Source organism: Salmo salar, chromosome ssa22, assembly GCF_905237065.1.
Source record: "Salmo salar chromosome ssa22, Ssal_v3.1, whole genome shotgun sequence".
Lineage (NCBI taxonomy): Eukaryota > Metazoa > Chordata > Actinopteri > Salmoniformes > Salmonidae > Salmo > Salmo salar.
In genome coordinates, this window is record NC_059463.1 from 8509121 (window position 1) to 8528580 (window position 19460).

The following is a 19460-nucleotide window of genomic DNA, read 5'->3' on the forward strand; positions in this document are numbered from 1 at the left end:
GGCGTCAAATCAAATCGCAATGAACGCATATGTCATTGACAGAAACAACTTGAATTGTGGCATCTAGGTGTGTTGTCCTCCGGTGCCTAGCTAGCTAGCTAGCAAAAATTGTCCCTTTCCTAAATTAGACATGGATGGAGATAAGGATTTGGACTTGTGGTTTTACTTAATTCTCCGTAGTGGCCAATGATTATAACGGCGATTCTGATCTAACCATTAATTCATACATTGTGCTCCTGGCCTGAGAGGATGAAAGTTCAATATGTAGCTAGTCGTAGAAGGCTAATGTTAACTAGCTAACGTTGCCCATGAAAGGAAGTTAGGCTAGTGAGCAAGCATTTTAGCGAGGTAGCCTAGGGCAACAAAAAATAAAAGCGAGTAGGCCTACTGTGTGACAGAGTGATAGACCGTTTCATCAACATGAAAGAGAGGATGATTGCATTACAGGTTCTATGCAAGTAGGGGAAGTATTTTCGTTTTTTCTACTTGCACGAACGTGCACGCACTCACACACACACACACAGAAATCAAAACCATAGACTGCCACATATTTTGCTAACGTTGATTGGACTAAATTGTTTTTGGTATCTTTTAGTTGTCACTGTATTAGACTAAGCAGAGATGATTTGATGATGTTGAAGTTGAAATGGTGCTGGAATAGTGGAGGCAGCTCCTGTTTTCTTTGTGACTTGCGGTAACTCTGTGGTTCTAAATCAATAGTTGTTCAGTGGTTTTAAAATGGGGGAAACATTAACGTGCTTGGCCATGCTGTAGGTCATGTAACTGTTTGTTATATGCAATATGTTTTGTGGACTTCACTGGACAGAGGCTGCTCTCCGGTTTTGTGCTGAAACAAAGGTGTGGTTGAATTTATTCTGCTACTGTATCTCCTTATTGTCTCAGACCTTATACCTATATATCACGGTCACAAGGCATATGAACTAACAGGTTATAGAGCAAACAACGCAATTATCACAACACAGGTTGTAATATGGCTTTTCTGTCTGGCTTCCCAGTGATTTTACACACGCACCACTACTGCTTTGTACGCACATTGTAGTGATGCACCAGTCTGGAAGAGAAGGTCTGGTTTCTGAGTCGCAGGGAGCAGTAAAGTTGAACTGTCCTTTATTTATCAGAAGAGGGTCAATGTTATATGATACCATTTTCGATTGCACTTTGTCCTTTTAAATGGCTGCATGCTTTGCTCAATCATTTAATCATGGTTTCACACATCATTGATGAAACTTTAATGAGATATTACCCCCCATGCACCAAATCAGATGTAGTAAAGGACAGGGAGGGGGAAGCCCTTTCTGCAATAGTAGCCCACCTAAATCAACAGAGTTTGTGCTGATGTGGACTTAACTCAGCTATGAGAATACTCAGGTATACATCCTCCTCTCTCATCTATTTAGCTTCTAACTCTGCTATCATACAGCATACAACATAGGCAGTGTATGGCTCTAACAGTTAGGAAAACAAACACAGAGAGAATAAGAGACGTAGGCCTACACAGTCACTGTCCAGGCTCTGATCAAACATATTAATTTGCCCCAAATGACTCTATATGTATCGATCAGTGCTTACTGGGACTGCAGGGGTGGGTCCACTCCACTCTGATCTGGACCAATGAAATCTGTATGGTTGTCTCTCACTCTCACTATGAGATGATGGGGAGTTCTCTAACCAACACTCAGTCACTAGTTATTCACACAATAAAGCATGTTCTATCATTCAGTTGACCATGGATGCAAAGTCAGTTTAGGGTTAGTAGCACATGAAACAACAAGAAACACAGATATGCTTTAAGTGTCACATCTAGCCTGAAATCCAGTCTGTTTTGCTAACATTCCACTCCTTGCCTTGTCATGTAGACAAGGAGTGGCAAGGAGTGAAATGTTAGCACAAACAGACTGGATTTCGGGCTAGATTTGACACTTAAAGCAAGTTGAACATAGTATTTGGGAATTGTTCAGACTTTAGGATTGATACAATGTTGATGTTATGGATCCCAAAGTTATGTATTGCATACTGTATGGCAGAGGAAATGTAAATCTCTTAAAACTGGAATCCTTAATTGAAACAATAAAAATCTAATCAAATCACATCACATATTAATGGTCACATACACATGGTTAACAGATGTTATTGCAAGTGTAGCGAAATGCTTATGCTTCTAGTTCCGACAATGCAGCAATATCTAACAAGTAATCTAACAATTCCACAACAACTACCTAATACTTACAAATCTAAGTAAAGTGATGGAATAACAATATATACATATAAATATATGGATGAGCAATGACCGAGCAGCATAAGCAAGATGCAATAGATGGTATAAAATATAGTATATACATATGGGATGAGTAATGCAAGATATGTAAACATTAAAGTGTCATTATTAAAGTGACTAGTGATCCATTTATTAAAGTGGCCAATGATTTCAAGTCTGTATGTAGGCAGCATACAGACTTGACAAAGCTACCCTACATAACAAATATTACAGTTTACTATAGAATTCTGTAGTGTAAAATACTATACTACACACTGTAGTATCCCTCAATCATGTACATTTTTACATTTTACATTTTTAGTCATTTAGCAGACGCTCTTATCCAGAGCGACTTACAGTAGTGAATGCATACATTTCATACATACATTTCATACATTTTTTCTCCGTACTGGTCCCCGTGGGAATCGAACCCACCCTGGCATTGCAAACACCATGCTCTACCAACTGAGCCACACGGGACCATCATGTGTAGTACTTAATATATAATTTTGTAGTATACTGTAGAATACTATAGTAAATACTACTGCATTATTCCTTGTGTTTTAGGATATTGGCCTGCTGAAAGGTGAATTTATCTCCGAGTGTCTGGTGGAAAGCAGACTGAACCCGATTTTCCACTAGGATTTTGCCTGTGCTTATCTCCATTCCATTTCTTTTTTATCCTGAAAAACTCCCCAATCCTTAATGATTACCTGTGAACCCATAACGTGATACAGCCACCACTATGCTTGAACATATGGAGAGCTGTCCACAGTAATGTGTTGTATTGGATTTGCCCCAAACATAACACTTTGTATTCAGGACAAAAGTGAATTGCTTTGCCACAGTTTTTGCAGTTCAGCTTCAGTGCCTTGTTGCAAACATTATGCATGTTTTGGAATATTTTTATACTTTACAGGCTTTCTTCTTTTCACTCTGTCAATTAGGTTAGTATTGTGGCGTAACTACAATGATGTTGATAGTATTCTCCTATCACAGCCTTTAAATGCTGTATATGTTTTAAAGTCACCATTGGCCTGATGTTGAAATCCCTAAACGGTTTCCTTCCTCTCCGGCAACTGATTGAGGCAGGGCGCATGTAGTAGTGACTGGGTGTATTGTAGTGACTGGGTGTATTGATACACCATCCAAAGTGTAATTAATAACTGCACCATGCTCTAAGGGATATTCAATGTCTGCCTTTTTTTTACCCATCTACCAATAGGTGCCCTCTCTTTGTGAGGCATTGGAAAACCTCCTTGGTCTTTGTGGTTGAAAATGTGTTTGAAATTCACTGCTCGACTGAGGGATCTTACAGATAATTGAGTACAGAGATGAGGTAGTCATAATTAATATGTTAAACACTATTATTGCACACAGAGTGAGTCCATGTAACTCTTTATGTGACTTGTTAAGCACATTTTTACTCCTGAACTTATTTGCTTGCCGTAGCAAAGCAGTTGAATACTTATTGACTCAAGACATTTCAGCTTTTCGTTGTTAATTAATTGGTAGATTTTTTTTTTTACATAAATCCATTTTGACATCATAGGGTATTGTGTGTAGGCCAGTGACAAAACATCTCAATGTAATCCATTTTAAATTCAGGCTGTGACAATTATATATTTTTTTAAGTCAAGGGGTGTGAATACTTTCTAAAGGCACTGTATATTGCTTTCAATACGGTTAAAGAAAAGAGCAGAAGCTCTGAACTCTCAGTTTAGAACCCAGTCCTACCTACAGTACCTACAGGTTATGGAAAATGCGTTTTTTTAGTATTTCTCCAGTAGGTTTCCACTTTTATGTCAAAGATAAGAAAACAAAAACACAAAAACACAATTAAATAGTACAGTGATGTCACTAAAAACACTATAGTAAATACAACAGTATACTACAGTTAGCAAAAACACTAAAGTAAATACTACAGCATACTGCAGTCTGCAAAAATACTACAGTATACTACACTCTGCAAAAATACTACAGTATTTACTATAGTATATACTACTACAGTATTACACTATAGTAAACTGTAAATACTACATTACGCTGCAGTAAATACCACAGACTTCAGTCCGTAAAAACTCTACAGGGAATACTACAATAAAGTCTGCAATATTCCTACCATAGTGTACACTATAGTATTTTTCACATGTACAACCAGTACAAAAGGACACCAATAAGAAGAAGAGACTTGCTTGGACCAAGAAACACGTGCAATGGACATGGTAGAAATCTGTCCTTTGGTCTGATGAGTCCAAATTTGAGATTTTTGGTTCCAACCTCGTGTCTTTGTGAGAGGCAGAGGTGGTGAACGGATGATCTCCGCATGTGTGGTTCCCACCGTGAAGCATGGAGGAGGAGGTGTGATGGTGTGGGGGTGCTTTGCTGGTGACACTGTCTGTGATTTATTTAGAATTCAAGGCACACTTAACCAGCATGGCTACCACAGCATTCTGCAGAGATACGCCATGTCATCTGGTTTGCGCTTAGTAGGACTATCATTTGTTTTTCAACACGACAATGACACAACACACCTCCAGGCTGTGTAAGGGCTATTTGACCAAGAAGGAGAGTGATGGAGTGCTGCATCAGATGACCTGGCCTCCACAATCACCCGACCTCAACCCAATTGAGATGGTTTGGGATGAGTTGGACCACAGAGTGAAGGAAAAGCAGCCAACATGTGCTCAGCATGTTTGGGAACTCCTTCAAGACTGTTGGGAAAGGATTCCAGGTTAAGCTGGTTGAGAGAATGCCAAGCGTTTGAAAGCTGTCATCAAGGCAAAGGGTAGCTACTTTGAAGAATCTAAAATCTAAAATATATTTTGATTTGTTTTAACAATTTGTTGCTTACTACATGATTCCATATGTGTTATTTGATGTCTTCACTATTATCATATAATGTGGAAAATAGTAAAAATAAAGAAAAACCCTTGAATGAGTAGGTGTGTCCAAACTTTTGACTGTTACTGTATTTAAACCACTTCCATATACAGTAGACTTCCATTGATTTTTTTTAACTGGTACCGGGCTACCTTCAGACAAGTCTTGTGATGCTTATGGCCGTCCTAGAGCAAACATGTACAACAGATGTGTTCGTGAGAGTATCACATGATACAAAGACAGCGACACAGCAACTTTCAGAGGGAAGTCCATCCATTGGGCAAAAATGAGCTGAATCAACATTGTTTCCGCGTCAATTGAACGACAAAATTCAATGTGATCAATCAATCAATCAATCAAACTGTATTTGTCACATGCTTCATAAAGAACAGGTGTATACTAACAATGAAATGCTTACTTATGGGCCCTTCTCAACAATGCAGAGACAAATCTTTTTTTTTAAAGATAAAAACACAAGAATAAATACACAATGAGTAACAATAACTTGGCTATATACTCGGGGTACGAGGTAATATATACTTATTAATCATTTGGTTAGCTCCTCAATGTTATCGGATGAATCCCGGAACATATTTCAGTCTGTGCTAGCGAAACAGTCATGTAGCTTAGAATTTGCTTCATCTGACCAATTTCATATTGAGCGCATCACTGGTACTTCCTGTTTGAGTTTTTACTTGTAAGCAGGAATCAGGAGGATAGCGTTCTGGTCAGATTTGCCAAAGGGAGGGTGAAGAAGAGCCTTTTATGTGAATCTGTGTGTGGAGTAAAGGTGATCAAGAGTTCTGTCGCCTATAGTTACACAGATTATATTCTGGTAAAAATGAGAAGAGCTGCCTCTGGATGAATTTTGTATTTTTTCACCCAACTTTTAACCTAAATCCAGTGACATGGTGATTTTTTTTTAATTTCACGTTCAATTCACATTAGTTGACAACTCAACCAACTGTAAATCAAAACTTGATGTTTAAATGATGTCTGTATCTGTTCTACAACGTGCCAGCAGAGCGTGATATCCTTTGTTGGCATAATTGATCTCTTTCAGGCAGAGAGTATTGCCCTTTTATCCACTGTATTGAAATAGGGAAAGTGTGTGGTGTTTCTTTCACCTCTATAGTGGCATCCATCTTAAACCAGGCCCAGCTCCAGCTACACTTGATCCCTGAATCCACTTGTTTAACAAGCAACACCGAATTTTCACTTAATTCTCTCATTCTGAAAATTAACCACATACTGTAGAGGGAAAACATTAGTTAACAGATAGTGGTTAGTTCGTTAGCTAGTTAACATTTCACACAGATTGTCAGGGTCCAGTAAGCAACTAACGCGTTATTGTAAGGGCTTGGTAGTCGTGGTGAAGGAATGAGGCACAGGAAGCAGCGAGCACAGGGTAGTGGCGTATTTAATGTACACTCACACACAAAACAAATATTCCCAAACACAGGGGAGAAAACACACACGGCGTAAAACAGCGCCGACACGAACATGAGCCGTCAGTAAACGAAATAATCCCGCACAACACGGAAGCGGACCAGCTAAATTAAATAGCCCCGCTAATTACCCAAACTAAACACAGGTCCACAAAACCAAAAAAGGGAATGTGGTAGCTAATAGGCCGGTGACGACGACCGCCGAGCGCCACCCGAGCAGGAGGGGGCGCCACCGTCGGTGGGAATCGTGACAGTTATAACTTGAGGAACAGCAACAGTTAATACTATAGCGAATTGGTTACGTTACTAATGTTAGCTCATCTGATGTTGTAACGTTAGCTGTCTGACTTTATTAGCAACACCATGAACTCAATTATTTTATCAGTAAATTAGCTATTTAGTAAATTTGCTATTTTTGTATTTAATTTAAGACATTTGCTGAAATGTCTAAAAACATGTTTTCTCTTTGTCATGATGGGGTTTTGTGTGTTGATGTGGAATAAGTCAAGGGGTATGAATACTTTCTGAAGACTCTGTTATGCAGAGACCCGATGTAAATGTTGGGCTCTCTCTCATTATGGGGTACGTACCAGTTGGATAGGTACATATGCTTTGTTATAGGATTTAGTGAACCTTCCAGACGGACTGTCTGTCAGCCTTCCAGACGGACTGTCTGTCAGCCTTCCAGGCGGACTGTCTGTAAACCTGATAATGTAAACGTCATCTATAGGATCTTTTCTCCAGAGGTGTTTTAACATTCTGTAGGCTATACATGTTCCCTGTGTACACCTGTAATGGACAATCAATACAATTGAAAATTACATGGCATGTGCGGTCTTACCATAGACTGTGTTAGGTCTATAGTCTGGGCCAGGTGAGGTCTTACCATAGACTGTGTTAGGTCTATAGTCTGGGCCAGGTGGGGTCTTACCATAGGTAAACTGGGACCAGGAGACTGAAAAATAGCTTCTATCTCAAGGCCATCAGACTGTTAAAACAGCTATCACAAACAAAGAGAGGCTGCTGCCAACATACAGACTTGAAATCATTGGCCACTTTAATAAATGGATCACTAGTCACTTTAATAATGTTCATTATCCATCCAATATGGATATACTGTATACTGGATACCATATGTTGCGTCTTGCTTATGCCAGTCAGTGATTGCTCATCCATATATTTATATATTCTTATTCCATCCCTTTACTTAGATTTGTGTGTATTAGGTAGTTGTAGAATTGTTGTAGAATTGTTAGATTACATGTTAGATATTACTGAACTGTCGGAACCAGAAGCGCAAGTCGAGAGATGGAAAAAAAGCTTCTATCTCAAGGCCATCAGACTGCTAAACAGCAATCACTAACTCAGAGAGGCTGCTGCCTACATTGAGACCCAATCACTGGCCACTTTAATAAATGGATCATTAGTCACTTTAAATAATGCCACCATTTCTTTCTAAAATTATCTGCCGAAATTATTGCAACCTCTATTACTAGCCTGTTCAATCTCTCTTTCGTGTCGTCTGAGATTCCCATAGATTGGAAAGCAGCTGCTGTCATCCCCCTCTTCAAAGGAGGGGACACTTTTGACCCAAATTGCTATAGACCTATATCCATCCTACCCTGCCTTTCTAAGGTCTTTGAAAGCCAAGTCAACAAACAGATTACCGACCATTTTGAATCCCACCGCACCTTCTCCGCTATGCAATCTGGTTTCAGAGCTGGTCATGGGTGCACCTCAGCCACGCTCAAGGTCCTAAACGATATCGTAACCGCCATCGATAAGAAACAATACTGTGCTGCCGTTTTCATTGACCTGGCCAAAGCTTTCGACTCTGTTAATCACCACATCCTCATCGGCAGGCTCAATAGCCTTGGTTTCGCTAATGATTGCATCGCCTGGTTCACCAACTACTTCTCTGATAGAGTTCAGTGTGTCAAATCGGAGGGCCTGTTGTCCGGACCTCTGGCAGTCTCTATGGGGGTGCCACAGGGTTCAATTCTTGGGCCAACTCTTTTCTCTGTATACATCAATGATGTCGCTCTTGCTGCTGGTGAGTCCATGATCCACCTCTACGCAGACGACACCATTCTGTATACTTCTGGCCCTTCTTTGGACACTGTGTTAACAACCCTCCAGACAAGCTTCAATGCCATACAACTCTCCTTCCGTGGCCTCCAACTGCTCCTAAATACAAGTAAAACTAAATGCATGCTCTTCAACCGATCGCTGCCTGCACCTGCCCGCCTGTCCTGCATCACTACTCTGGACGGTTCTGACTTAGAATATGTGGACAACTACAAATACCTAGGTGTCTGGTTAGACTGTAAACTCTCCTTCCAGACTCACATCAAACATCTCCAATCCAAAGTTAAATCAAGAATTGGCTTCCTATTTCGCAACAAAGTGTAACGGCTGTCTGTAAGAGGGAACCAAGGTGCAGCAGAGGATGTGTTCATCATTAGAATTTTAATACAAAAAAACAAGAGAACACTACCAAATGAACAAAAAACGACAGCAAACAGTCCTGTTAGGAAAATACTCTAAACAGAAACAATTACCCACAAAACCCAAAGGAAAAACATGCTCCTTATGTGTGACTCTCAATCAGCAGCAACGAGCTTCAGCTGTGCCTGATTGGGAGCCACACACACGGCCCAAAACAAAGAAATACCAAAACATAGAAAAAGGAACATAGAACGCCCACCCAATGTAACACCCTGGCCTAACCAAAATAAAGAACAAAAAACCCCTCTCTATGGCCAGGGCGTTACAGTACCCCCCCCCAAAGGTGCGGACTCTGGCCGCAAAACCTGACTCTGAAGGGGAGGGTCCGGGTGGGCCCTCTTACGGCGGCGGCTCAGGTGCGGGACGTGGCCTCTGCTCCACCCTTGACGTCGCCCTCTTAGGTGGCGCACCTGGCTGCGCCGAAGGTCTGGTGGGCGACGCTGACTGCGCCCGGCTGGCGGGCGGCGATGGCTACGCCCGGCTGGCGGGCGACCCTGGTTGCGCCCGGCTGGCGACCGGCGATGGTTGCGCCCGGCTGGCGGGCGACCCTGGTTGCGCCCGGTTGGCGGGCGGCGATGGTTGCGCCCGGCGGGCGACCTTTGCGCCCGGCGGCGATGGTTGCGCCCGGCTGGCGGGCGACCCTGGCTGCGCCCGGCTGGCGGGCGACCCTGGCTGCGCCCGGCTGGCGGGCGACCCTGGCTGCGCCCGGCTGGCGGGCGACCCTGGCGGCTCCGACGGCACTGACCCAGGATTCACCAGGCTGGGGAGACATGATGGATGCCTGGCCCTGGGCACAGGCACAGGACTCACCAGGCTGGGGAGACATGACAGAGGCCTGGCCCTAGGCGTAGGCACAGGACTCACCGGGCTGGCGGGCGTCCCTGGCCACTCTGGCAGTTCAGGGCAGTCTGGCCACTCTGGCAGTTCAGCGCAGTCTGGCCACTCCGGCAGTTCAGCGCAGTCTGGCCACTCCGGCAGTTCAGCGCAGGCTGGCCACTCCGGCAGTTCAGCGCAGTCTGACCTCTCTGGCGACTGTTGACTGGCGGGCAGCTCTGACGACTGTTGACTGGCGGGCAGCTCTGACGACTGTTGACTGACGGGCAGCTCTGACAACTATTGACTGGCGGGCAGCTCTGACGACTGTTGAGTGGCGGGCAGCTCTGACGACTGTTGACTGGCGGGCAGCTCTGACGACTGTTGACTGGCGGGCAGCTCTGGACAGGTGAGACCCACTGGAGGCCTAGTCCTGGGAGGTGGCACAGGACGGACCAGGATGGGGAGACCCACTGGAGGCCTAGTCCTGGGAGGTGGCACAGGATGGACCAGGATGGGGAGACCCACTGGAGGCCTGGTCCTGGGAGGTGGCACAGGATGGACCAGGATGGGGAAACCCACTGGAGGCCTGGCCCGAGGAGGAGGCACAGGATAAACCGGGCTGTGGGGGAGCACTGGAGTTCTGGTACGGACACTCTTTACCCATACTCCAGGCTGAATGCCCACTTTGGCCCGGCACGGGCGGAGAGCAGGCATTGGGCGAACTGGACCCTCCCAGCGCTCTGGAGACACAGTGCGCAACGCCGGCGCAGGATAACCTGGACCGAGGAGGCGCACTGGAGACCAGACGCGCTGAGCTGGCACCATCCGCCCTGGCTCGATGCCTGCACTCGCATGGCACTTGCGGGGGGCTGGTATGTAGCGCACCGGGCTTTGAACGCGCACTGGGGACACCGTGCGCTCCACAGCATAACACGGTGTCTTACCAGTACCACGCTGCTTCCAGGAAGCACGGGGAGTTGGCTTAGGTCTACCACCTGACTCTGCCAATCTCCCCGTGTGCCCCCCCCCAAAAAAAATTGTGGGGCTGCCTCCCGTGTCCGTTGCGCTCCCTTGCCTCGTACCATCGCCTCTCAGCTCTCGCCGCCTCGATCTCCCACTGCGGGCGGCGATACTCCCCAGCTTGAGCCCATGGTTCACCTTCGTCCAGTAATTCCTCCCATCTCCAGGAATCCTGAACGATCCTCTCCATCTTCTCCAAAGTCCATGAGTCCTTCTCCTGGTGCCTCTCCTTCCTCTGCTGCTTGGTCCGTTTTCGGTGGGTAATTCTGTAACGGCTGTCTGAAAGAGGGAACCAAGGTGCAGCAGAGGATGTGTTGATCATTAGAATTTTAATACAAAAAACAAGAGAACACTACAAAATGAACAAAAACGACAGCAAACAGTCCTGTTAGGAAAATACTCTAAACAGAAACAATTACCCACAAAACCCAAAGGAAAAACATGCTCCTTATGTGTGACTCCCAATCAGCAGCAACGAGCTTCAGCTGTGCCTGATTGGGAGCCACACACACGGCCCAAAACAAAGAAATACCAAAACATAGAAAAAGGAACATAGAACGCCCACCCAATGTAACACCCTGGCCTAACCAAAATAAAGAACAAAAAACCCCTCTCTATGGCCAGGGCGTTACACAAAGCATCCTTCACTCATGCTGCCAAACATACCCTCGTAAAACTGACCATCCTACCGATCCTCGACTTTGGCGATGTCATTTACAAAATAGCCTCCAATACCCTACTCAACAAACTGGATGCAGTCTATCACAGTGCCATCCATTTTGTCACCAAAGCCCCATATACTACCCACCACTGCGACCTGTACGCTCTCATTGGCTGGCCTTCGCTTCATAATCGTCGCCAAACCCACTGGCTCCAGGTCATCTACAAGACCCTGCTAGGTAAAGTCCCCCCTTATCTCCGCTCACTGGTCACCATAGCAGCACCCACCTGTAGCACGCGCTCCAGCAGGTATATCTCTCTGGTCACCCCCAAAGCCAATTCCTCCTTTGGCCGTCTCTCTTTCCAGTTCTCTGCTGCCAATGACTGGATCGAACTACAAAAATCTCTGAAACTGGAAACACTTATCTCCCTCACTAGCTTTAAGCACCAGCTGTCAGAGCAGCTCACAGATCACTGCACCTGTACATAGCCCATCTATAATTTAGCCCAAACAACTACTTCTTCCCCTACTGTATTTATTTATTTAATTTATTTTATTTTGCTCCTTTGCACCCCCTATTTCTACTTTGCACTTTCTTCTACTACAAATCTACCATTCCAGTGTTTTACTTGCTATATTGTATTTACTTTGCCACCATGGACTTTTTTTTGCCTTTACCTCCCTTATCTCACCTCATTTGCTCACATTGTACATAGACTTATTTTTCTACTGTATGACTGACTGTATATTTGTTTTACTCCATGTGTAACTCTGTGTTGTTGTATGTTGTCGAACTGCTTTGCTTTATCTTGGCCAGGTCGCAATTGTAAATGAGAACTTGTTCTCATCTTGCCTACCTGGTTAAATAAAGGTGAAATAAAAATAAATTAATTAAAATTACTCATGTCACATGTATTTTATACCATCTACTGCACCTTGCCTATGCCGCTCAGCCATCGCTCATCCATATATTTATATGTACATATTCTCATTTCATCCCTTTAGATTTGTGTGTGAACTTGACAGTAACACGTGTGTGTGTGTGTGTGTGTGTGTGTGTGTGTGTGTGTGTGTGTGTGTGTGTGTGTGTGTGTGTGTGTGTGTGTGTGTGTGTGTGTGTGTGTGTGTGTGTGTGTGTGAGTGAGGGGGGATTATACTTTTCTTTGTTGCTCAGTGAACGTTATTTTTGCACACATGAAGCCTTGTACACTTGATCGATGTCTATAGTGGCCACTATAATAGAGGAAAAATATAATGCCTGTTTGTTTCATTCTATTTCTACTTTAAGATGTTTTTTTCCCCCCAAGTTCAATATTTAGATGTGTGGTCACAAGCGTTCTATTATAAAGGCTGTCATGGGAACTGCAATATTAGTGTATTGTTTTTTTTTCTGAAGACTTCAGTGTCATTTGCAGTAAAGCCTAGGCAACAAATAACATTGGATTGTTTTCTTTACATTTTTTAGCTGTGAATTAGGTTCACATTAACCACTTTTTATTTTACACACAGAGACTGATTCTTTGTTGTTTAATTAGTTAGAACCTGCATTTCCACCCCTAGCAGGGATTTATTACATGTTTCAGTGCAAAAAAATAAATAAAAAAATGTTTGTGCCCTGCAGCATAAATAAATGTATGAAATGTATGCATTCACTACTGTAAGTCGCTCTGGATAAGACTGTCTGCTAAATGACTAAAATGTAAAATGTAAAATGTCTGTGCCCAGTGGGCAGGCTCACTATAAAAGTATCATACAAATGAATTCATATGACATCATGGTGTCAGATGATTATAAAATGGCAACATCTTTCCCTCTGCAGTGTCCACAGCAGTGGTTTTTAAACTGTGGTCACTCTATATTTTGTTTTTATTATAATTGTTGGTAAGATTATTATTATATATATTTTTATAATAACAGTTGGGAGTATTAATGGTATTATAAGCAATTATACATTACTTTTCACAATGCTAATCTTTCATAACAATAATAAAAGGCCTTTAATCTATTACATTCAAATTGACTGCCAAGATACAGTACGTTATGTTGAAAAAAATCACAGATTCCACAAAGGGTGTTCCTCAAGAGCTGTTGACGGTGATTCAACGATCTTTGGAACGGAGAAGGTTGGGAAGCGCTGGTCTACAGTACAAAAACCATGTTAGAGACTTAGAATAGGCAGTGGTGGAAGAAGTACCCAATTGTCATGCTTGAGTAAAATTAAAGATACCTTAATATAAAATGGCTCAAGTAAAAGGGAAAGTCACCCAGTAAAATATTATTTGAGTAAAAGTCAATAAGTATTTGGTTTTAAATATACTTAAGTAACAAAAGTAAATGTAATTGCTAAAATATACTTAAGTATCAAAAGTAAAAGTATAAATAATTTCAAATCCCTTATATTAAGCAAACCAGAAAGCACCATTTTCTTTTTTTTCTTTTTTATTTACGGATAGCCAGGGGCACACTCCAACACTCAGACATAATTTACAAAGAACATTTGTGCATAATGAGTCCACCAGATCAGAGGCAGTAGGGATGACCAGGAATGTGCATTGGACCATTTTCCAGTCCTGTTAATTAAGCATTTAAAATGTAACAAGTACTTTTGGGTGTCAGGGAAAATATACAGAGTAAAAAGTACATTATTTTCATTAGGAATGTAGTGAAGTAAAAGTAAAAGAAGTCAAAAATATAAATAGTAAAGTAAAGTACAGATACCCCAAGAAACAACTTAAGTAGTACATTAAAGTATTTTTACTTAAGTACTTTACACCACTGAGAATAGGCCGCATATGTCCAAAACCTGCTTCAGGTTTACAAAAACATTGTTGCCTTAAATTGGTTTATCATGTGTAAGAGAGCTATGGGGTCATGTTGTTTCAAGGATTTGAGCACATTATAAAACATTATACAGTACGTATGTACTTCATAGAAAGTGTTACCGAAATGTCTACCATGGGCATATGAAGACTTCACAGGCAAAAAAATATAGTTTTCAGACTCACAATTTAAAACATAATCTCAGTCTCATCCCACTGTGCACCAGATGTCTCATTAAGGATGTAGCGTCTTCTGGGAAACATCATTTTAGAATTTCATTTTGTTCCCACTTCTTAAGCAAGGCAATCTGATGAGACATCCCACTGAGACTGAACATCCTACTGTATCACTGTCCTCCACAACCACAACCACAACACATAAACACCAATTTACCATTATATTGCCTATCACAGCTGTGCTGAAGATTCATACAGACACACATGGATGCACCCGTCACTGTTTGAGAGGATGCCAATTTCACCCAAAAAGGATTATAGGGCGCTACACAATTCCATTTCATGAGCCATCAAGCAGACGCTCCTCTAAAACATACAAAACATCTCTCCTGGAAAGAGAGAGAGGAGCTCAGAAGCATGTGTCAAGGCTTTTCAGTGGCGATTTTAGCATGTAAATCTTTTAGCATGTAACTCAAAAACATTTCTTTATGCATGCCATCAAATCCACTACAAAGCACAACACAACACAGTACTTAACAATACATGAATTGTACTATGACAGTGACAAACGGTGCCCACAAACTGTTAGGGCCTACATAAAGCTGTCCCAACAGCAAAGCATTGTTTTCAGCACCATGGAGTGAATCCTTACCACCGCTATGCCTGGCTGTCAGCTGAGCCTTGTCTGGCAGCGAAACAGTTCATTCAGCCTCATTTACTGCCTTTTTAAAAAACCATAGCTGATATGGCTGACTTGCTTAAACAAATGTGTTTTCTACTGACAATTGAGATGGACAAACTATGGCATAAGGGAACGATGAGTGGATAAGAGTAATTTTGATTAAGACATAGAGAGCTAGGACGGACATAGTCAATACAGTCTAACTATTTGTTGAGCACCTTTGAAATATACAGTGACAGAATTCAGAACATGGGCCGTTCTTACAGTATTCTCCCTGTACACCACCAAGTCAGAACCGTAGGATAAATAAAAGGGGCATATAACCAGACAATGAAAGCTCTTACATTGTTCGAAGGTGACATTTCACCACCAAGCCAGGACAGTAGGCTAAGTTATGATGGGGAAAGGGACCAAATTATTAGGGTGAGGCACATGGGCTACTAACAGCTTACTTCACAACATACACTTTCTTAGCTACAGTATACATGTCTCCTTAGCATATTACATCATTTATGCAATGGCATACAATGCATTATTGGACTCACAGTTGTGCTGTGCTCACTTGAACAGAAAGGTGGCGTGGTGGTCCTTCTTGTGGGTAAATTTTGTCATCAAACTTTGTCATCAGTATTTAGCATTCTCTGGATTTATGGTGCTTTCAAGACAACTGGGAACTCTGAAAAAAACAAGGTTGAATCATGACGTCAGTGATCTTGAGGTTGGAGCTCTAGAAAGTTCCCCGAGTTCCCGACTTCCTAGCTGGATGACCGTTCAAAACGTATTTTCCCAGTGGGGCTCACTGAAGTCTGAGATTTCCCAATTCCGAGTTTCCAGTTGTTTTGAATGCGGGAGAATGTATTCAACCTATTCTGGCTCATGGTGTTGCATGTGAATGTTTATTATTTTAAGCTTGGAAAAGAGAACCTTAAAACCCAGACCTGGACCACACACACTCTCCACTGAATAGCAGGCAGGGAAGAAAAATATGGATTGCTTTGCAATGCTTCCAGTTAGCCACTGATTTCTTCAAAACCACTCATTGTTGAATTTGCGATTTCCAACTTCTTGTGTAATGTTGATGTTAAATGGCCGATGAGCACCGATACGTTTGATCTATAATTTCTCTTCATATGACAAGGATTGAAAAGGATTTGCCTGTAGATTGTCGACGTGATTTATGATGATGACCGCTTGTCTAGCGGTATGATGTTGACATGATCAGTCCAATCAAAGCTACGGTAGATATAACGTGATTTGACGTGATTTTATTTAATTTGACGTCGTTTTACCCTTTTTTGCTTCCAGGTTTAACCCTTTTGGGTTCCATGTAGAACCCTCTGTGGAAAGGGTTCTACATGGAACCCATAAGAGTTCTACCTGGAACCAAAAACTGTTCTTGGGGACAGCGGAATAACCCTTTTAGGTTGTAGATAGCACCCTTTTTTCTTAGTACTGTAGAGGCCTGTTGAGATACAGGAATATTCATTAACGTATATTCTTATGTTGAGCGGGAAAGAAAACAACAGTTGACCTCAACTTGCAAAATATATAGTTGAATTACAGGCCTTACTACAATGCTGCATCTTCCTTTTGAAGCTCATCCATTTTAATCCACTTAAACCCCAGACTTTTCTCTCCCTCTTACCCCACCGACCCAAAATAACCCTGACTCCATCTCATTGATTTATAAACGAGTGGTCGTATCACCATCTGCACTGGTACGTATCTCAGTATCCTCCCTCATGACGTGGCCAACTCAGCACTATTCCACTCTGTGTGCGTGTGTGTGTGTGTGTGTGTGTGGCTGTGGCTCCTCTGAATCACCTCTGCTGTGCCAAGAGGAGGCGGACTCCTCTGCATCTAAACCAGGATAGTCTCTGTCCAGGCAGTCCTGTACACATAGTGTCCCCTGAGGACCGACAGGCCTGAACATCACCTGATAACACAACAGCCCCATAGCATCTTGGAAACATATTCACTTCTCACCGTGGATGTTGCTGCCTTTCAATACAATCATCTTAATCTTGATTTGTAATATAGATGTTCTATCCTTATGCTTATGACTCATGACCAAGGTGTGCTTATAAGGAATACGGAATTGCTCAGCTCAGTTGGTAGACCATGGCACTTTCAATGCCAGGATAGTGGGTTCAATTCCCGGGACCACCCGTACGTAAAATGTATGCACGCATGACATAGTCGCTTTGGAAAAAAGTGACTGCTCAATGGCATATATTATACGGTATATTATTATCAGGTATGAGATCTATAAACTGCTGCATTTTCACTGACTTCCACTTCACCTGACAAACAACGCCCTTCAGAGTGATGCGTAGGACTTTGAAAGCAGCCCAAGAAAATAAACGCTTTTTGTGGAATACGCAGTCAACATAGGCAGTGATGTTGCAACGCCTACAGGTACAAGCTACACATGGTGGAATGGGCCAATGTGGTTGATTTGGTATGAGAAACCTAGCTTTGACTGCTAAGATAACTTTTAAACCATTATGGTACAGTGTAACAGCTCTTCAGTGCATGGGCCCTTCCAGAATAGCTTGTTCAGCAGAATTGACCTTGCATGCGCCTCTCCAAGCATTGTACTGAACAGGGCTGTTCCTCTCATGATGTTACATCAAAGCTGCCATAATCTCATTTGATCAACTATCTACCTTCCATGTTCTCCAACTGTTAGGATAGCAAACTAACAGACTTGTATCAACATTATGTCAATCTTATATCAACTAAAGCAGTTTTATTATTGAAAAGGCATTTGAAAAACATTGAGTTGTGACTAAAACACACCCCACCGAACACTCTGGTCATAGTCTAATCAGCATACTTGAAGTGGATTGAATCCATAAGGTGTGAAATATGTTGTTTCAATGTTTTCTAATGTGAATATCCCCATCCCAAGTCTGACTCTTTCACACACATTTTCTACTATTATGTAACATGATACTGCAGCACTGTATGAAGCTACGCACGAGGACTTGACTCAATGCTGAGAGAGAAAGTTCCACTCTGGCAGCTTCCCTTTCCCTGAAGTGTCTCTATGCATTAAAACCATAGGAAATTACAACTGGGGAAGATATTATTGTCTGCTATAATTACTCTGAGCCTTTCCTTCTCCCACTGCAGTCATCTAGATAGATGGGCACTGTAATGAGGCATAGTACTGCCATGACTAAATGATACAAGACCACCGCATTCACTGATCATCAAACATGTACATACAGTAAGAAAGTGTATTACCTGTATCGGAGAGAGCTGTTGTCTCCTGAAAACGAGAGAGAGAGGGACTTCTCTCTGTAGCACCTGCAGGACACTTGAGATATGGTCTTAGAAGAAGAAAAAAAGTATTATCTTGAAGATGAATCGTTTTTGGTTTATCCCCTATGAAAAAGATAAGCCTATTGTAACTGCTCACTCCCTGCAGTCACCCCTGGGGGCCTCTTCCCAAAAGCCCTCTTCACACACACTCTCACACACACACACACACACACACAAAAGAGTTGTGGTAGGGCCTGTGCTGCTGAGTTAATCAGATGTGGGGGAGATGAAAAGAAGCACACACGCACATTAACATTCTCTCACACTGTAAATCAGCACCAGCATCAGAGCTATGTGCTGTTTCACTGCTGTATTTCCCGGCACTGCTGCCTCATTGGCTGAAGAGCTACTCAATAAAAATCCTACTTGTCATCAATTGGGTGGGGGGCTTTTTTATGGCGCACTCTGTACTCTGCTCCTCCTCCTCCTCTCTGTCATTTTTTCTCTCTCCAGTACACGCAGAGGGGAATGCTGAGCTTTGAAAATTATCTGAAGGGTGAAATGGAGGTTGGAGTGAAGGAGGGATGGAATGGAGAGGGAGAGTAAGGGAGCGAGGGAGGTGTAAAAACTGGGAGAATCGATAGGCAGGGAGGAGCGACGTGTCGTGCAGACGCTGAGCCTGGTACAATGCAGGGGCTCAGAGAATCTGGCCGTATGTGCTGCTCTCTCTTCCCGACAACGCTGTCTCTATGCAGGACCAGAGTGCAGTGAGGTGTGTGAAGTGGGAAAAGGGGGTGCCAATCTGCCAGGGTTGGCTCTGCTGCAGCAGAGCAGTCAGGAAGTTTGTCCAGGCAGCGGCCGTGACGCTACAGCAAACTCTGCTAGAGGAAAAAAGGCTATA

General features: G+C 42.8%; 1 protein-coding gene across 3 annotated transcripts in view; it reads right to left on the reverse strand.

The window, feature by feature from the left end:
- Positions 1-18913, reverse strand: part of LOC106582708 (synaptotagmin-2) — a 94350-nt gene extending 75437 nt beyond the window's left edge. For 2 of the 3 annotated variants that reach the window (XM_014166042.2, XM_014166039.2), the window contains exon 1: positions 18542-18913. The gene's annotated coding sequence lies outside the window, so the exon portion shown is untranslated. Of the gene's footprint in view, positions 1-15834; positions 15969-18541 lie in introns of those variants that run through there. The other variant, XM_045705416.1, reaches the window with a different exon arrangement.
- Between the last annotated feature and the right edge of the window lie 547 nt (positions 18914-19460).